Source organism: Mesoplodon densirostris, chromosome 4, assembly GCF_025265405.1.
Source record: "Mesoplodon densirostris isolate mMesDen1 chromosome 4, mMesDen1 primary haplotype, whole genome shotgun sequence".
NCBI classification, from domain to species: domain Eukaryota; kingdom Metazoa; phylum Chordata; class Mammalia; order Artiodactyla; family Ziphiidae; genus Mesoplodon; species Mesoplodon densirostris.
In genome coordinates this window covers 71,923,548-71,939,791 of record NC_082664.1, presented here as the reverse complement: position 1 = coordinate 71,939,791, position 16,244 = coordinate 71,923,548, and the positions used below count along the sequence as shown (strand labels likewise).

The following is a 16,244-nucleotide window of genomic DNA, read 5'->3' as shown; positions in this document are numbered from 1 at the left end:
TAACTATATTCCCCACACTGTACATTTTATACTGATGATTCATCTACTTTGAAACTGGAAGTTCTTAACCTCTTAATATTCCTCACCAATTTCTTTCTACTCCTAACCCCATCTTCTCTGGTAACCATCTTTTTGTACTCTGTATATATAACTCTGCTTCTATTGTGTTTTGTTTGTTCATTTGTTTATTAGATTCTACATATAAGTGAAAGCATACAGTATTTGTCTTTCTCGGACTTTTTCACAGCATAATACCATCTAGGTTCACCCATATTGTCACAAATTGCAAGATTTCATTCTTTTTGATGGCTGAGTAATATTCTGTGTGTGTATGTGTGTGTATACATATATATACACACACGTATATATATAAAATATTCTACTGTATATATGTGTGTGTGTGTGATATACACACACACACACACACACACATCTTCTAAATCTACCTGTTGATGGGCATTTAGGTTGCTGCCATATCTTGGCTATTGTAAATAATGCTGCAATATACACATGTGTCCTTATATCTTTTCTAATTAGTGTTTTCATTTTCTTCAAATAAATACCCAGGAGTGGATTACTGGGTCATACAGTCGGTTCTTTTAATATTCTGATTACTCTTTTACATAGTGGCTGCACAAATCTACATTCCTACCAATAGTGCACAAGGGTTTGCTTTTCTCCACATCCTCTCCAACAATTATTATTTGTGGTCTTTTGGTAATAGCCATTTTAACAGGTGTAAGATGATATCTCAGTGTGGTTTGGATTTGCGTTTCCTTGATGATTAGTGATGTTGAGCAAATTTTTCATGTGCCTGTTAGCAATCTGTATGTCTTCTTTAGGAAAAGATGCTGGCTGCGGTCTTGTCATAATTGGTCTTCTTTAACATTGATATATGTTCCCTCCATACCCACTCTGTGATGAATTTTTATTATAAATCGATGTTGAATTTTGTCAAGAGATTTTTCTGCATCTATTGAGATGATTATATGATTTTCATTATTCAATTTGTCAATGAGGTGTATTACATTGTTTGATTTATGGCTATTCAAACATTGGTGCATCCCTGGGATAAATCCCATTTGATCATGGTGTATCCTCCTTTTTGTGTATTGTTGAATTCAGTTTGCTAATATATTGTTGAGGATTTTTGTCTGCTTTTGGTATCATAGTGATGGTGGCCTCATAGAATGTGTTTGGAAGTGTTCCTTCCTCTGCACTTTTTTGGAATAGTTTCAGAAGCATAGGTGTTAACTCTTCTCTAAATGTTTGGTAGAATTCACCTGTGAAGACATGTGGTCCTGGACTTTTGTTTGTTGAGACTTTTTAAATTACTGATTCAATTTCAGTACTGGTAATTGGTGTGTTCATATTTTCTATTTCTTCCTGGTTCAATCTTGGGAAATTTTCCTCTGAGAACTGCTTTTGCAGCATCCCATAGATTTTGGATTGTTTGGTTTCCATTTTCACATCTCCAGGTATTTTTTCTATTTCTTCTTTTATTTCTTCAGTGATCCATTTTTTGTTTAGTAGCATATTGTTTAGCCTCCAGGTTTTCATGTTTTTTCTTTATGGCAGTTTTTTTCTTGTAGTTGACTTCTAATCTCATAGTGTTGGGGTTGGAAAATATGCTTGATATAATTTGTCTTCTTAAATTTAATAAGATTTGTTTTGTGGCCTAGCATGTGATCCTGGAGAACCTTCCCTGTGCACTTGAAAAGGATGTGTATTCTGCTGCTTTTGGAGGGAATGTTCTATATGTAATTATTAAGTACACTTGGACTAATGTGTTGTTTAAGGCCAGTGTTTCCCTATTGGTTTTCTGTCTGCATGATCTGTCCATTGATGTAGGTGGGGTTTTACAGTCCTCTATGATTATCATGTTATTGTAAATTTCTCCTTTTATGTCTGCTAATATTTTATGTATTTTTGTGCTTCTATGTTGGGTACATAGATATTTACAAGTATTATATCTTCTTCTTGGACTGATCACTTTATCACTATGTCTCCTGGTGGTCAGAACTAGGTCTTGGGGTCTCTGGCAATAGGGCCCAGGGGTCATGGAGCTGGTGTTGGCCTGCTAGTGGGCGGGGCTGGTTCCTGATTCCTGACACAGCTGGTTGCAGGGTCTGGAGTGTCCCAAAGTTTGCATTGATCCATTGTTGGGTGGGCAGGGTCAAGGCTTAAGGCGTTCTGAGGCTAATACTGGCTCACTGGGGGGGCAGAGCTAGGTCCTAAGGTCTCTGACTGTAGGGCCCTGGGGTCCCAGAGTTATATCAGCATGCTGATGGACAGGCTGAGGCTGAGAATGTCCTGGGGCTGGTGCCAGCCCACTGGTTTGTGAGGCTAATTCCAGGGCTGTCCTCTGTTGGGTGGATCTGGGTCTTGGGGGTCTGGGTGTAGTACTGGTACACTGGTGTGCGTGGATGGGACCTAGGCCAGCTGTGGTCTCAGGGGGTCTTAAGGCAGCAGACCTGCTGGTGGGTGGGGCTGTGTCCCTATCTGACTACCTGCTTGGTTTGACCTGAGGTATCCAAGTACTGGGGGTAAGAGACTGGTGAGGGGGGTTAGGTCCTAGCACTAATAAGCTAGAGGGAGTGTTCCAAAATGGCACTTGCCAGCACCAGCATCCTTTATATGTATTTAATTGAAATTCACTTAGGAATTCTAAGTAAGAGGTAATTGGAGTACATAATGTAACAAATTGCAAAGTGTTCAACCTGGAAATTGTTTTTATTCCTACCTTAAAATAGAAGGACATTTTAATTGTGCTGGTTAAAACGTTCTTTTTAACATTTCCTAAACAAAAAGTATATGATAAAATATATCTAATAAAGCAGAGTGGCAAGAGAGTGTAAATTTAGAGGAAAGTTAGAGAGAATGTGACTGGCACTCTGACAACAATGAGAGAAAAGATGTAGGTCAAAATTATTTATGGTAATCAAAAGATATTGTTTCCAGAGGTATCAAGGGAATTCTTTGGAATATATTTTCTGTAATTTATTTTGAATAATTCTAAAATAGGGTATTAGCATCTCTCTTGTGTTAGTAATCAGATGTAACAATAAAATAATATGAGGAAAAGTAAATGAAACAAATAAAGTAAAAATTGGCTCTATTCTTAAAGATATGTTAAAAATAGGAGAACGCTGGGTGCACACAGCATTCAAAACTTGAACTTTTTATATTAGTGGAGGAGGATGTGTCAGGATTAGTCTTTTTGACATCAGTGAATTGCAGGGAATTATACAAGTCACCAAGATCATGTGTAGAAAGAGAAAAATTAGGACGAAGATATAAATGTGTATATTCTTCATGCTTTAATCACTGGTTAAAACAGAAACAGAGTTAGACTTTGGCAAAATGAAGCAGAATTGATCCAAGACTAGACTAAGTGGACCGAACTCTATTATCTTGCCTATACCTCTTACATGATTATGATATAACAATGAGAATAATGTGTGGAATAATTAAAACTGGGCAACGTTTTGTCAAGATTTCCCCTAGGGAACCTGGGGGGAAGATCTAAGAGGAATTGGCAGTACATTTTATGTCACATAGACTAGATGAGGCCATAATTTGAATTACATATAAAACATTTAAATCTGGTCTATATGCACAATAGCACCTCAGGATAGCAATCTCTATTGTTTCTCCAATGCATTTTAATCTAAGTCTTACAGTTAGATGTGTCAGTACTGTTTCTCCAGCTCTATCCATTTACCATTGCTAAGAAGGAACTTGAAAGATCTGATGGAACGTTTTCCTCCTGGTAACCAGGGTGAAATGGCTGAGAATAGACCAGTGGTTAGAGACTGTCACTTACTTCTAGGAGATACAGACATGTAAACAATTACTCTAGATGCCAATACTTATAAGAGGATAACTATTTTATATGGCTTCAAAAAATCCTTTAGAGGGCTTCCCTGGTGGCACAGTGGTTGAGAGTCCGCCTGCCGATGCAGGGGACGCGGATTCGTGCTCTGGTCCGGGAAGATCCCACATGCCGTGGAGCGGCTGGGCCCGTGAGCCATGGCCACTGAGCCTGCGGGTCCAGAGCCTGTGCTCTGCAACGGGAGAGGCCACAGCAGTGGGAGGCCCGCGTACGGCAAAAAAAAAAAAAAATCCTTCAGAGATGTTACAATGTGAATCCATGAAACATGGAACTACCATCACCCAAATTTAAACCTTGTTTTGACAATAGTTACTTTCCTGTGTTTCTTGCCTCTAATTTCTACCCTCTCCAGTTTCATCCAACACACTGCTAACAGATTAATCTTTCCAAAGCATATCTTTCTAAAGCATAAGTTAATACTGTCTGTAAAAACCTTTTGTGTCTCACTATCAGTATACAAAATACAGAATTCTTACAGGGTTTTTACTATATTTGGGGGGATATTTCAGGATGATGGTGAAGTTTGAATGAAATTCTTAATGATCAGTCATAGTATCGCCCATTCTATATTTCAATCAGTATATGGATGCATGAGCATCCATACCATCAATATTTCACAACCTAGATTACACTTTCTTCCATATCTACCTTTTTAACCTTCTTATGTATCTCCTCAAAGTCTTCTTCATATGTATTCTGTCTTTTAATCGTGGTAATACCTCTCTTACAGCACTTATGATTGCCTACTTTGTGTTGTTTGCAGTATATTTGTGTCTTACCTCATCATTCACTTGTCTTTAAGTTCTTGGAGGGCAGGATTTATGTCTGATTTATAATTTTTTCAAACTCCAGGACCCAATGTGAGAGATACTTGATAAATATTTGTTGAATGCATGCTGTTGTTTAGTTCATACACATTATATTTGTTTAGCAATGCAAAATAGGCCAGTTTCAACAAGATATACCAGTGCTCAAAACAATGCCTTTCATAGATAAAATATCCAAAATTATTTGAATGAATTAATGAATAAATTAATGAAAATGTGAATATTGATTGTTGTTTTGTTATACATTTTTCAAGTCCCTTATTCATTGACATGCCTAGCTTCTCATTTTTCAGGTGTGAAACTATGTCAGGGAGAATGATAATTTGTTCATATAGGTTAAGGCAGTATTAATTCAACCTTTGGGGATTTGGAGCAGTTTAGTCAGGTTGCAGTAGTGAGAAGCTTCAGCAAACTAGTTGTCACCATGGATTTTGCAATCTCCTCGGGCTAATACTGGTTCTGTTGAGTTTACAGTCTATAAGCCCAATACCCTTCTATAGTAGAACAGCCTTGTAACTTCCTTTAAGTTTAAAGGGAAGATCTAGAACATAATTATATCTTTGGGTCTGGCTCAGGATTAAACAGGGTTTTGATCATAGGGTAGCACTTGTCAAGTAATTAAGACTACTCTTTACAAAAAAAGCGTAAGCAGCATTCCAAAACATAATAGATCTAACCTTTACAAGTATAGAAAAACCCACATTCCTTATTCAAATTTTTATTTTTTCTCACTATGTTGTCCCTTAAAAGCCCATGCATCCTAGACACTCAATAATATTTACTATTTACAGATGAGAGCATTACAAAACACCGGCACTGTAAAAATAGTTTTCTATGGACCCTTTTCTTCAGAAGATTATATTTTCCAGTATTCTGGCTGCCATGAACTAATACACTTGCTCAACTTTCTTTGAATTACCTAAGAAAGTTCATTATAAAAACAGTCTCCACTTCTCTTCATCAGACATAGGTCACTTGGAAAAAGTTTACGTCTAAACCATCAAGAATAAAAATCTGTAATACTGTTTATTTGGAAATTGAATGAGAATTCTTTTAGATAGAAAAAAATAGTGTTCATTAAATAGAAAAAATCAACCTCTCTTTTACTGCCTGTTTAAACTGAGAATAGCTATTCTCCTTATCCTGCTCAGATGCAAGAATGCTGCTTCTTGCTCAGAATTTCAGATTTCTGATAAATATGACTCACATTCTTTGTAATATTTCAGCTAGATGGCTTAATATAATGTTTAATGATAATGATGATGAGGAGGATGACAGCTAGCATTAGTTAAACACATATTATGTGTCATCATTCTCTACATTTGGCATGCAATACTTCATTTAGTCTTCAAAACAGATCTAAAAATATGTAATATTATTTCCCATTTTACTTATAAGAAGCTGAGGCATAAAGAAGCTGCATAACTTGCCATGGGCCCCACATTTACTAAATAAGAGAGCCAATCCAGTTCTTGCTAATCTCACAACGTGGACTCTGTGTTATTACAGAATACTGTGAGTGCCTGATTCTCAGATTCTATGACCTAAGAATTAAAATTTCATCAAAAATTGAAATTATGTTAGAAATTTATATAATTGAGGCAGCATTGTTCTGAGAACTAAACAAAGATTTAAAAGAATGGAATTTCAATGTCAATTAAGCAGTTGATTTAGTTCTCTCATACATTCTTGTTCTCTCTCTTGCTCTCCTTTTTTTCCCATATAATGATATTTATATTTGAATGCATGGGAAAGTGGCTAAGTCACCAAGTGTGAGACACTTTAAGGAACAATATAAAATGAATGTATAGTAAAATCAAGTTACAGCAAAGGAGTGTTTCCTTGAAATTTATTAATATTATGCAAAACTAACATTGGTATTGCTCATAAAATTCTATCACTTGAATGAATACTAGAAATCATTTAGTTCAGTATTTCCTGCTCATTTTTACTATAAAATCTCACAGTAAATATGTATTCCTTTTTAAGGCACTCTTTACATTTCAGCCATCAGAATCTTTTACGGCTAGTGTTTGTTTTGATTGGTTGGCATCCACTTGAACTCACTGATGCCTGTAGTGTACTAGTTGTTAAATATTTTTAAATATCGCTACTAGTCTTATGATTTCCCTTAGGAATTTTGAAATCAATATTGCATGGTAGATGAGCCAGTCCTGGTCCATCAAAAAGCAGATGCCAAGACAGAATTACATTTGAATATATTTTAATAGAGGAAACACCCATATAAGAAAATGGGAGGGAGCTGGGATGACGAGGACAGTTACTCTTGTATCATGGTCTAATGGCTATCCCAGTCATCCCAATGCCTCCCTTTTGATCCCACAAAAAAATTATTAGGAGGAGGTAAAATATACAGTTACCCAATAAACCAAGTACTGACAGATTAATAATTCTATTCTAAACAATGAAAAATTCACTAATTCATTGTTAATGTATTTATTTATTTATACAAACAATAGAAATTGAAACCTCAAAACTGGCCTTTTTGTTGTTTTTTTTGACAGATGGAAGGAAAAAAACAACAATGAAAATAAATTGGGATGTTTGGTCATAATTTGGTGTTTACCTTTTACCAATTTCTGGTATCCAAGGAACAACTGGCAAAGAGTTAAAATAAAGAATTCTGTTTTAAATAGATATGTCTTTCTGGTGGTAATGTTTGAAAATTACAAGTGAATTTAAATTCTTTGATCTACAACATCAAACAACAACAGAAACAGTGAGCCAACACACACTTTAGGGCTAGCAGTTCTTCATTGTCACTTGATTTGGTACTTTTTGTTTTCAAACTGATATTAGAGGGTAAGTGAACCAGCAAAAGACAATTAAGTTGAAGCTACACTTTCTTTCTCAAGTACTCAGCAATATGAATGCAGACATAATGCTCTTTTTATTCAACAGGCACACAAATAAATCAACTTTAACGTCAATAAAGTCAGTAATGATAGATTTCATCACTAAAACATAACTAAACAATAATGACCAGGAGGAAAGTAAGTAGCTCACAGCAGCAGAAGCGATTTCTTTTTTGTCCTAGGTGAAGTCAAGGGTATCTGAAAAGACTGGCCTTTTCCCCTCTATTATTAACTGCACATCATTCTTGTCATGTTAGAAAACAGATTTTTTTTTCAAGTGTTATACACCATTATGTTTGGATCACATAACCTGACCTTATTCCAGGCAACTTAAACTCCATTTCCAATTAGCAAGAATGCTTATAGTGGAGATGAAATTTATCTGCCTATTAAGCCTTTCTTACTATATCAGTTTGAGCAGAAATTTATATTCTCTGTTCCCCCTGCACTGATATTACCTCGTGGCCAACCATACCAATTTATTTTCATTGCTGGGTTGTTTAATTTTTTTCATCTGCCAAAAACTACAAAAAAAAGGCCAGTTTTGAGGTTTTTCAATTTCTATTCCTAGTGAACTGAAAAATTCTTCACATTAACAGTAAGGAATGGCAAGGTGGAGTAAAGGGCTCGTTTATGAAATTTTTAAAGAAAAACACTTTAATGCAACAGCCACATTTAGGACATAACTAAAACCACCACTTGAAGAAAGGTGCTATAAATTGTACATTTCACTACAATTATGTCTTAAAACAATACATTGCCATTTTATGTATGGAGTGTTTAACCCTTGGTCTTAGCACTCAGTGATCCAGTGGCCATGTGTCAATGTATTGGCTGACATCCAAACAATATCTGATCAGATTCTAATCACTTAGCTCAGTTAGTCCACCCATCTGTCTTTTGCAAATGCCTATTCTTTGGAAAGCTCTTATTAAAAGCAACGTTTCACACAACTTCATCTTGCTGTTGAATCTTGTCAAATGAGAAGGTAAATTATTCCTATGCTCACAATATTATAATCTTTAATTTTAAATAAAGTTTTAAAAGTTCCAATCTAAAGTAAAAGTGAACAGACTATTTTTCCCACTTAATGGTTTTAAACCATCTGATTCTTCCTAGATGCCATTTGTACTTCACTGGAACAAAGCTAAATAGAAAAACAGATAAAATGCTTATTGAAAATGTTTGCATTAAAGTAGCTTACGTTTACTAATTCAATTTAATCCTTTATGCCCAAATTCAGTTTATCATTTCATTTTTTCATCTTGATTCATTTTCTTAAATGATGAGGAAATTATTATTATAAGGAATAATTTGCCATAAACTGAAAATTATTAGCTATGTAAAATTTAAACTCAGTCCTTGGTATATAATTGTAAAATGTATTACTGGACAAAAATGTTCACTAAAATAAAACAGTTCTCAAATAATATTTTATTAACAATTATACACTTAAATATGACAACTGAAAATTATATCTACCTTCCAGATACTTTAAAATATATCACCAAATAATTTTAAAGGTGTCTAATATCTCTCATATTTATGCTAATACACCAGGAACCCTTTCTTATATCACTTTACATATTACCTTACTATATATTTTATTACATATATCCACCTCAGCTTCATATGTGGTTTATAGTAATGTAAGTAAATAGACTACCTAAACTGCAATATGTTTGTGATCTTCATCTTAAAGCTTACTATTTAAGCTCCTGTGGAAAAATGAGAATTTCAACATTGTTCCAAAGAAATATAGGTAGCACTATACTACAGAGATTATAATTATATTTATTCCAATAGCAAATGAATTAGCAAACCCATCATCTTTCCAGGTTGCATTGCTTTAATATTTCCTATTGCCACTTGGAAAAAAATCAATATACAGATTACCTTACAATAGATATGAAAAGTCAATAAATTTAGGTATTAGATGATGAGACTAATTATCAATATTATTATTTCCTATATAATTTATGGGGGAAAATGCACATTCTCTAAAAAAAGATATTTTAAAGAATTGTCCCCAGATTTTGCTTTCTAGTATTATGTAGTAAATTCCTAACAAAGCAATTCTCCAGAAGATAACAAATAAAAACTCTGAAAAAATACAAAATGAAACTTCACAATGTTTGAGGAGAAAAGGCAGGTAGATTTTGGAGAGTAGTCGAAATTTTGGAAAAGAGTCTGTTACATGGTGAGTTTTCCAAGTTTGGGCATTTTCCTGAAGGCAGACAACTGTTGCAGCATGCAGCAGGGTACTAAAACTCAGGTAACATACCCTTATGCTTTGGAGCGGAAAATCCAGAGAGCAGGGCAGCCAGAATAGCTGGAAAGACAAGAGGGAGTGACCTGAAAAAATAGAGATCAAGAGAAGAAGAGCCCCAAATGCTGTGTATAAATTCTTCCTGAACTCTAACTGAGCTGAAAATCATGCAGTGTTGAAGTGGACTCAAATTGGCTTGACCTAAGGCAAAAATGATAAAACCGATCACAGGAAAGACAGAGGTTGCAAAGTGAATTTAAGAAAGTTAATTGCTGTATATAGCAAAACAGAAACAGACTCACAGTGATAGAAAAAAACTAGTGGTTATAGAGGGAGGAGGGAAAATGGGAGAGACAAAATAGGAGAATGGGATTAAAAAATACAAACTACTATGTATAAAATAGATAAGCAACAAGGATATAATGTATAGCCCAGGGAATTACAGCTATCAGCTTATAACAGCTTTTAATGGAGTATAATCCATAAAAATACTGAATCACAATGCTGTACACCTGAAACTAATATATTATAAATCAACTAAACTTCAATTAAAAAAAACAAACAAAAACGCCTGTTCCAAAAAAAAAAAAGAGAGAGAGAAAGTTAATTGCCTACTAAAACTAAAACATCTGTACTCTCTGGAGGAGTAAAAAGCCAGAGTCTCCACAAAAAAACATTCAATATATAAATAATACAGTTCAAAATTACTTGGCATACAAAACCAGAATTATAAGAATAATTTTCAAGAAAAACGAGTACTTTGAAGGGACTCTCATGACTATGCTCAATGACCATATATATTTTTTACTTATATTAAAAAAGTCATCAAAATAACAAAAAATATAAGCAGGTAGAAAACTAATAAAGCAAACCCAAAGCTATTAGAAGGAAGAAAATAATAAAGAGTAGAAATCAACACAATAGAAAACAGAGAAAATTTGCAAAGCCAGTTTTTTTGGAAAATATCAACAAAATAGAGGATGACAAAAACAACAAGGGGCCAAACAGAAAACAAAACTAAATCCATCCAGAGTCATGGTTACATTAAATATTAATTAATTACTTTCATTTTTATTGAGATATAGTTGACATATAACAATATATTAGTTTCAGTTGTATAACATGATTTGGTATGTGTGTGTGTATATATATATATATATATATACACATACACACACACACATATATGTTGAAATAGTCACCACAAGTCTAGTTAACATCCTTCACCATACATAGTTACACACTTTTTTTTCCTTGTGATGAGAACTTTTCAGATCTACTTTCTTAGCAACTTTCAAATATGCAATATAGTATTATTAACTATGGCCACCATGCTGTACATTACATCCCAGTGACATATTTATTTTATAACTGGAAGTTTGTACTTTTGACCATCTTCACCCACTTTGCCCCAACACGCCCAACCCCCCACCTCAGGCAACTACCCATGTGTTCTCTGTATCTGTGAGCTTATTTATTTATTTTTAGATTCCACATATAAGTGAGATCTCTCTGTCTTGCTTATTTCACTTAGCATAATGCACTCAAGATCTATCCATGTGGTCACAAGTGGAAAGATTTCATTAAATTTTTATAGCAGAATACTATTCCTTTGTATATACATACATTGTTATCCATTCATCCCTGGATGGACATTTAGATTGCTTCCATGTCTTGGCTATTGTAAATAATTCTGCAATAAACACAGAGGAGAGCATCTTTTAAGTTAGTGTTTTGTATTCTTAGAATAAATACCCAGAAGTAGATTTGCTGAATCATGTGGTAATTCTCTCCAATTTTCGAGGAACTTCCATGTTATTTTTCATAATAGTTGCATAATTTATACTCCTACCAACAGGGCACAAGAATCCATTTTTCTCCACATCCTTGCCGACACTGGTCATTTCTTGTCTTTTTGATAATAGCCATCCTAACAGGTGAGAGGTGATATCTCATTTTGGTTTTGATTTACATCTACCTGATGATTAGTGATGTTGAACACCTTTTCATGTATCTGTTTGTCATCTGTATATCACCCTTGGAAAAATGTCTATTCAGATGCTTTGCACATTTTTTAATCAGATTTTTTTTCTCTTTTACTATTGAGCTGTATGAGTCCTTTATAAATGTTGGATATTAACCCTTTATCAGATATATGATTTGCACATATTTTCTCCCTGTCATAGGTTGCCTTTCATTTTGTTGATGGCTTCCTTTGCTGTGCAGGTTTATAGTTTGATATAGTCTCACTTATTTATTTTTGCTTTTGTCACTTTGCTTTCATTGTTAAGCCAAAAAAATCATTGCCAAGGCCAATGTCACGGAGTTTACCATCTATTTTTTCACCTAGGAGTTTTATGGTTTCAGGTCTTATGTTCAAGTCTTTAATCCATTTTGAGTTTATTTTTGTCTACAGTGTAAGACAGTGGTCTAGTTTCATTCTCTTGCATATGGATGTCCAGGTTTTCAAGCACAATTTATTGAAGAGACTGTTCTTTCTGGTATATTATTGGCCTTTTGTCATAAATTAATTGACCATACATGTCTGGTTTTATTTCTCGGCTCTCTACTCTTACTTTGATTTATGTCTCTGTTTTTATGCCAACACCACACTGTTTTGATTACTAAAGCTTTACAATACACTTTGCAATCAGAGAGTGTGATACCTCCAGGCTTGTTCTTCTATCTCAAGATTGGTTTGTCTATTTGAGGTTCTTGTGGTTCCATACAAATTTAAAAATTGTTCTGTATTTGTGAAAAATACCATTTAAGTTTTTATAGGGATTGCATTGAATCTGTAGATTTCGTTGGGTAGTATACAAATTTGTACCATATTAATTCTGCCAGTGCATGAGCTTAAAATAGCTTTAAATTTATTTATGTCTTCTTCAATATTTTTTTTCATTAAGGGGCTATAGTTTTCAGAGTACAGGTCTTTCCTCATCTTGGTAAAATTCATTCCTAGGTGTTTCACTCTTCTGGGTGCAACTGTAAATGGGAAAATTTTCTTAATTTCTCCTCCTGATAATTTGACATTAGTGTGTAGAAATGCAACACTTTTTGATATTGCTTTTGTATCCTGCAACTTACTGAATTGATTTATTAGTTCTAACAGTTTTTTGGTAGGGTCTTTAGAGTTCCCTATATATCATATCATGCCATCTGAAAATAGTGACAGTTGTACTTCTTCCTCTCTGATTTTCATGCTTTTTATTTCTTTCTTCCTGCCTAATTGCTCTGAGTAGGATTTCTAGTACTGTGTATAATAGTGGCCACACTTATCTTGTTCCTGATCTTAGAGGAAAATCTTTTAGCTTGTCATCACTAAATAGCTGTGTACTTATCATATCTGACCTTAATTATGTTGAGGTACTTCTTTTATTCCTAGTTTGTTGAGAATTTTTACCATGAAAACATGTTTAATTTTGTCAGATGCTTTTTCTGCATCTATTGAAATGATCATATGATTTTTATCTTTAATTTTGTTAATGTGGTGTATCACATTGATTGATTGGTGGATGTCAAACTATCCTTTTATCTGTGGAATAAATCCTACTGGATCATGATGTATGATCCTTTTAATATATTGTTGAATTCAGTTTGATAATGTTTATTGAGAATTTTTGCATCTGTGTTAATCATGGATATTGGCCTGTAATTTTCATATGGCATACCTGTCTAATTTTGTTATCAGGGTAATGCTGGCCTTATAAAATGCATTTGGAAGTGTTCCTTCCTCTTCAATTATTTGCAAGAGTTTGAGAAGGATTGATTTCTAGTTTCATGCCATTTAGTTGGAAAAAATACTTGATATGATTTTAATCTTCTTAAATTTATTAAGACTTGTTTTGTGGCCTAACATACAATCTTTCCTAGAGAATAGTCCATATGTGCATGAGAAGAATGTGTATTCTGTTGCTTTTGTATGGAATTTTTTGTATATATATGTTAATTGGTCTAAAATGTCATTTAAGGTCAATATTTTTCATTGATTTTTTTCCTGGATGATCTGTCCACTGTTAAAATTGGGTATTACATTCCCTTACTCTTGTGTCTATTAGACTGAAGAGGTCTGTTTCATTGTTTGCTCTTTTAGGGAAATTCTTTTGCTCTTTTAATTGGGAGTGGTTCCTCTGCTTCTTAATTTTATTTATATTTCTCTTGTTCTACGAGTTTAGGAGAAACAATTAACTACTGTGTTCTTAGAGGACTATTTTTATGTGGGAACATCCCTGTGTAGCCTGTGTGGATTTAATATCTTTTGGTGCAAAAGCAGTTTTTAGTATGGATGGCTGCCGCCTCTTTCCTCAGTACATGCTGTCCATCCTTTCCTTGATAGGAGATGTGACTGGTGTTGTGGTGACCAGAGCCTGCACTGGATATTGAGCAGGGCTTCCTCTTTGCTCTGTGGTTGTCACTGCCCTGTCAGGGACAGGGTCTGCTCCCTACTTGTTGGAGTAGAAGCCCCTAGATTTGTTTCTGAGCTGCGCTTCTGAGATAAGATGCAAGGTAGGTAGGATTGGAGTGCTCCCACTGGGAGAGGAGCCACTGAGTATTCCTCTACTGGAGCTATTTACTGGTGTGTGTGCTATGTTGTGTCATCTTGTACCCATTTTGCAGGCTTACAAAGTACACTGTTGTTGGCACTGACCTTGGCCCCACCTCAACCATGGGAAGGCCAGCAGTTGGCCCTGGTGTCCTCAGACATTGTTTTCACAAGGCCACCAGCCAGGTCCACTGAAGTCAGGTCCCAGGACTGCAGTAGTTGTGCAGCTGGACCCACTCTGGGAGCTATGGAGGCAGCTCAGACCCTAGCCTGGCCTAGCCCCTGTGTGCACATGCCCACAAAGCCCACAGCTGCTAAAGCCAGACCCTTCCCAGCCGCAGCAGCACCTGTTGTCTGTTTGGATGTCCCACATGTGCTGAATTTACAAAGCTGGCTGCAGAGGTGTAAATTTGTGGCTCACACAGTTGTGGGGAGAGATTTCAGCCCTGCTTCCTAAGTCACTTGGCCCCTGGGGCTCAGCTGTGGTTCCAGCCCCACCTCTGCATGTGGGCTACCCTCTGGCATCTGTTCCCAGGGCCCACCAAGGTGGCAGTTGGTGCGGGAGCCTCCTGAAGTGGTGACTGCGGTGCATAAGCCCACCCACGTGGGAGCCCACCAAGGCAGCAGCCGGGGTGTGGAGCTGGCCAAGGTGGTGGCTAGGGCATGCAAGCATGACAAGGCGATGGCTGGGGTGCACTCTCCTGGAGCCAGCAGAAGCAAGGCAGGGACAGGCGCATGGAGGAAGAGGCTGCTACGGCAGCCCAACCCTTCACATGCCACTCAACAGTGGTGCTTTGTTTATATGGTGGGCCTGGACTGCTTCTGCGAACACTCACATTTGTGGTACCACACACTCCACCCCTTCAAGCTGTCTCTGCACAGTCAACACCCATCCTCTCCCTGGGTCTGTCCTCTAATCCCCGAGTTCCAGCACCCAGCCTCTCCCGGTACCAGCAGATGTGTCTCTCAGGCTGGGACAAAAATGGCTGTGTAGATCTCTCTCTGTTCTGCCTGCCACAAACCACTTGTTGCACTCTCCTCTCAGCCTCTGAAGCTCCCTTTTGGTCCCAGCTGATCTCCCCACTGGCGAGAGAACTTGCCAGGGTGCAGGAACCTTTCCTCTTTTTCAGCTCCCTCCCAGGTGAAACTGCAGAAATGTGTCTCAGGGGAGGAGGAGCTCTGGTTCTTTATGTCTCAGCGCAGAAAGAATTCAGAGAGAGGCAAAATGATAGATAAGAAGTGATTTTTTAGAATAGGATGCTTGTGAGACTTACAAGTGGGGTGCCATGCCAAGAACGTATTGGGCTACAGTTTTATAATCAAAGGAAAAGTGGGAAGGGGGACAAGACTACCTTCTTCCTCATTCTTCAGTAGACCTCAAGCTTCCATCATCAGTTCCTCTTTCACGTCAGGCAGGGGAGTTTTCTTGCCCCTACATGGTCAAACTGAGACTGTCATGGCACAATGAAAATGAGCAAAAAGGTGGTAACATACTAAAATACGGTAAATCATCGCAGGTTTCAGCATGTCTCCCTTTCCTTATATTTTTGTTTTTAGTGAATGCAGAGGAGTGAGTCCTAGGGATAATGAACTTACTGACCTTGCTAGGCAGGATGTGGGTCTCATTTTACCACTGTTTTATTGTTTTGGGGCATGTCTCATGCTTCTGTTGCATGGTTTTATTGCTAAGCAAGCCTGCTTGGTTTTGTGGTTAAGCAAACCTGATTTCCTGAGTGATCATTAATTTACAGGGGTATCTGGTACATTTTTCTCTACTTACAATCCCCTAGTGGGATTAACTATTTAATCACCTACTTTGTCCCTTTACTCT

The 16,244-nt window shown here is 36.3% G+C and overlaps 1 long non-coding RNA gene across 1 annotated transcript in view; it reads left to right on the top strand.

Annotated features, from left to right (window-relative positions):
• Nucleotides 1-16,244, top strand: part of LOC132489286 (uncharacterized) — a 409,107-nt gene that overhangs the window by 323,030 nt on the left and 69,833 nt on the right. The gene's annotated exons all lie outside the window — the stretch shown is intronic.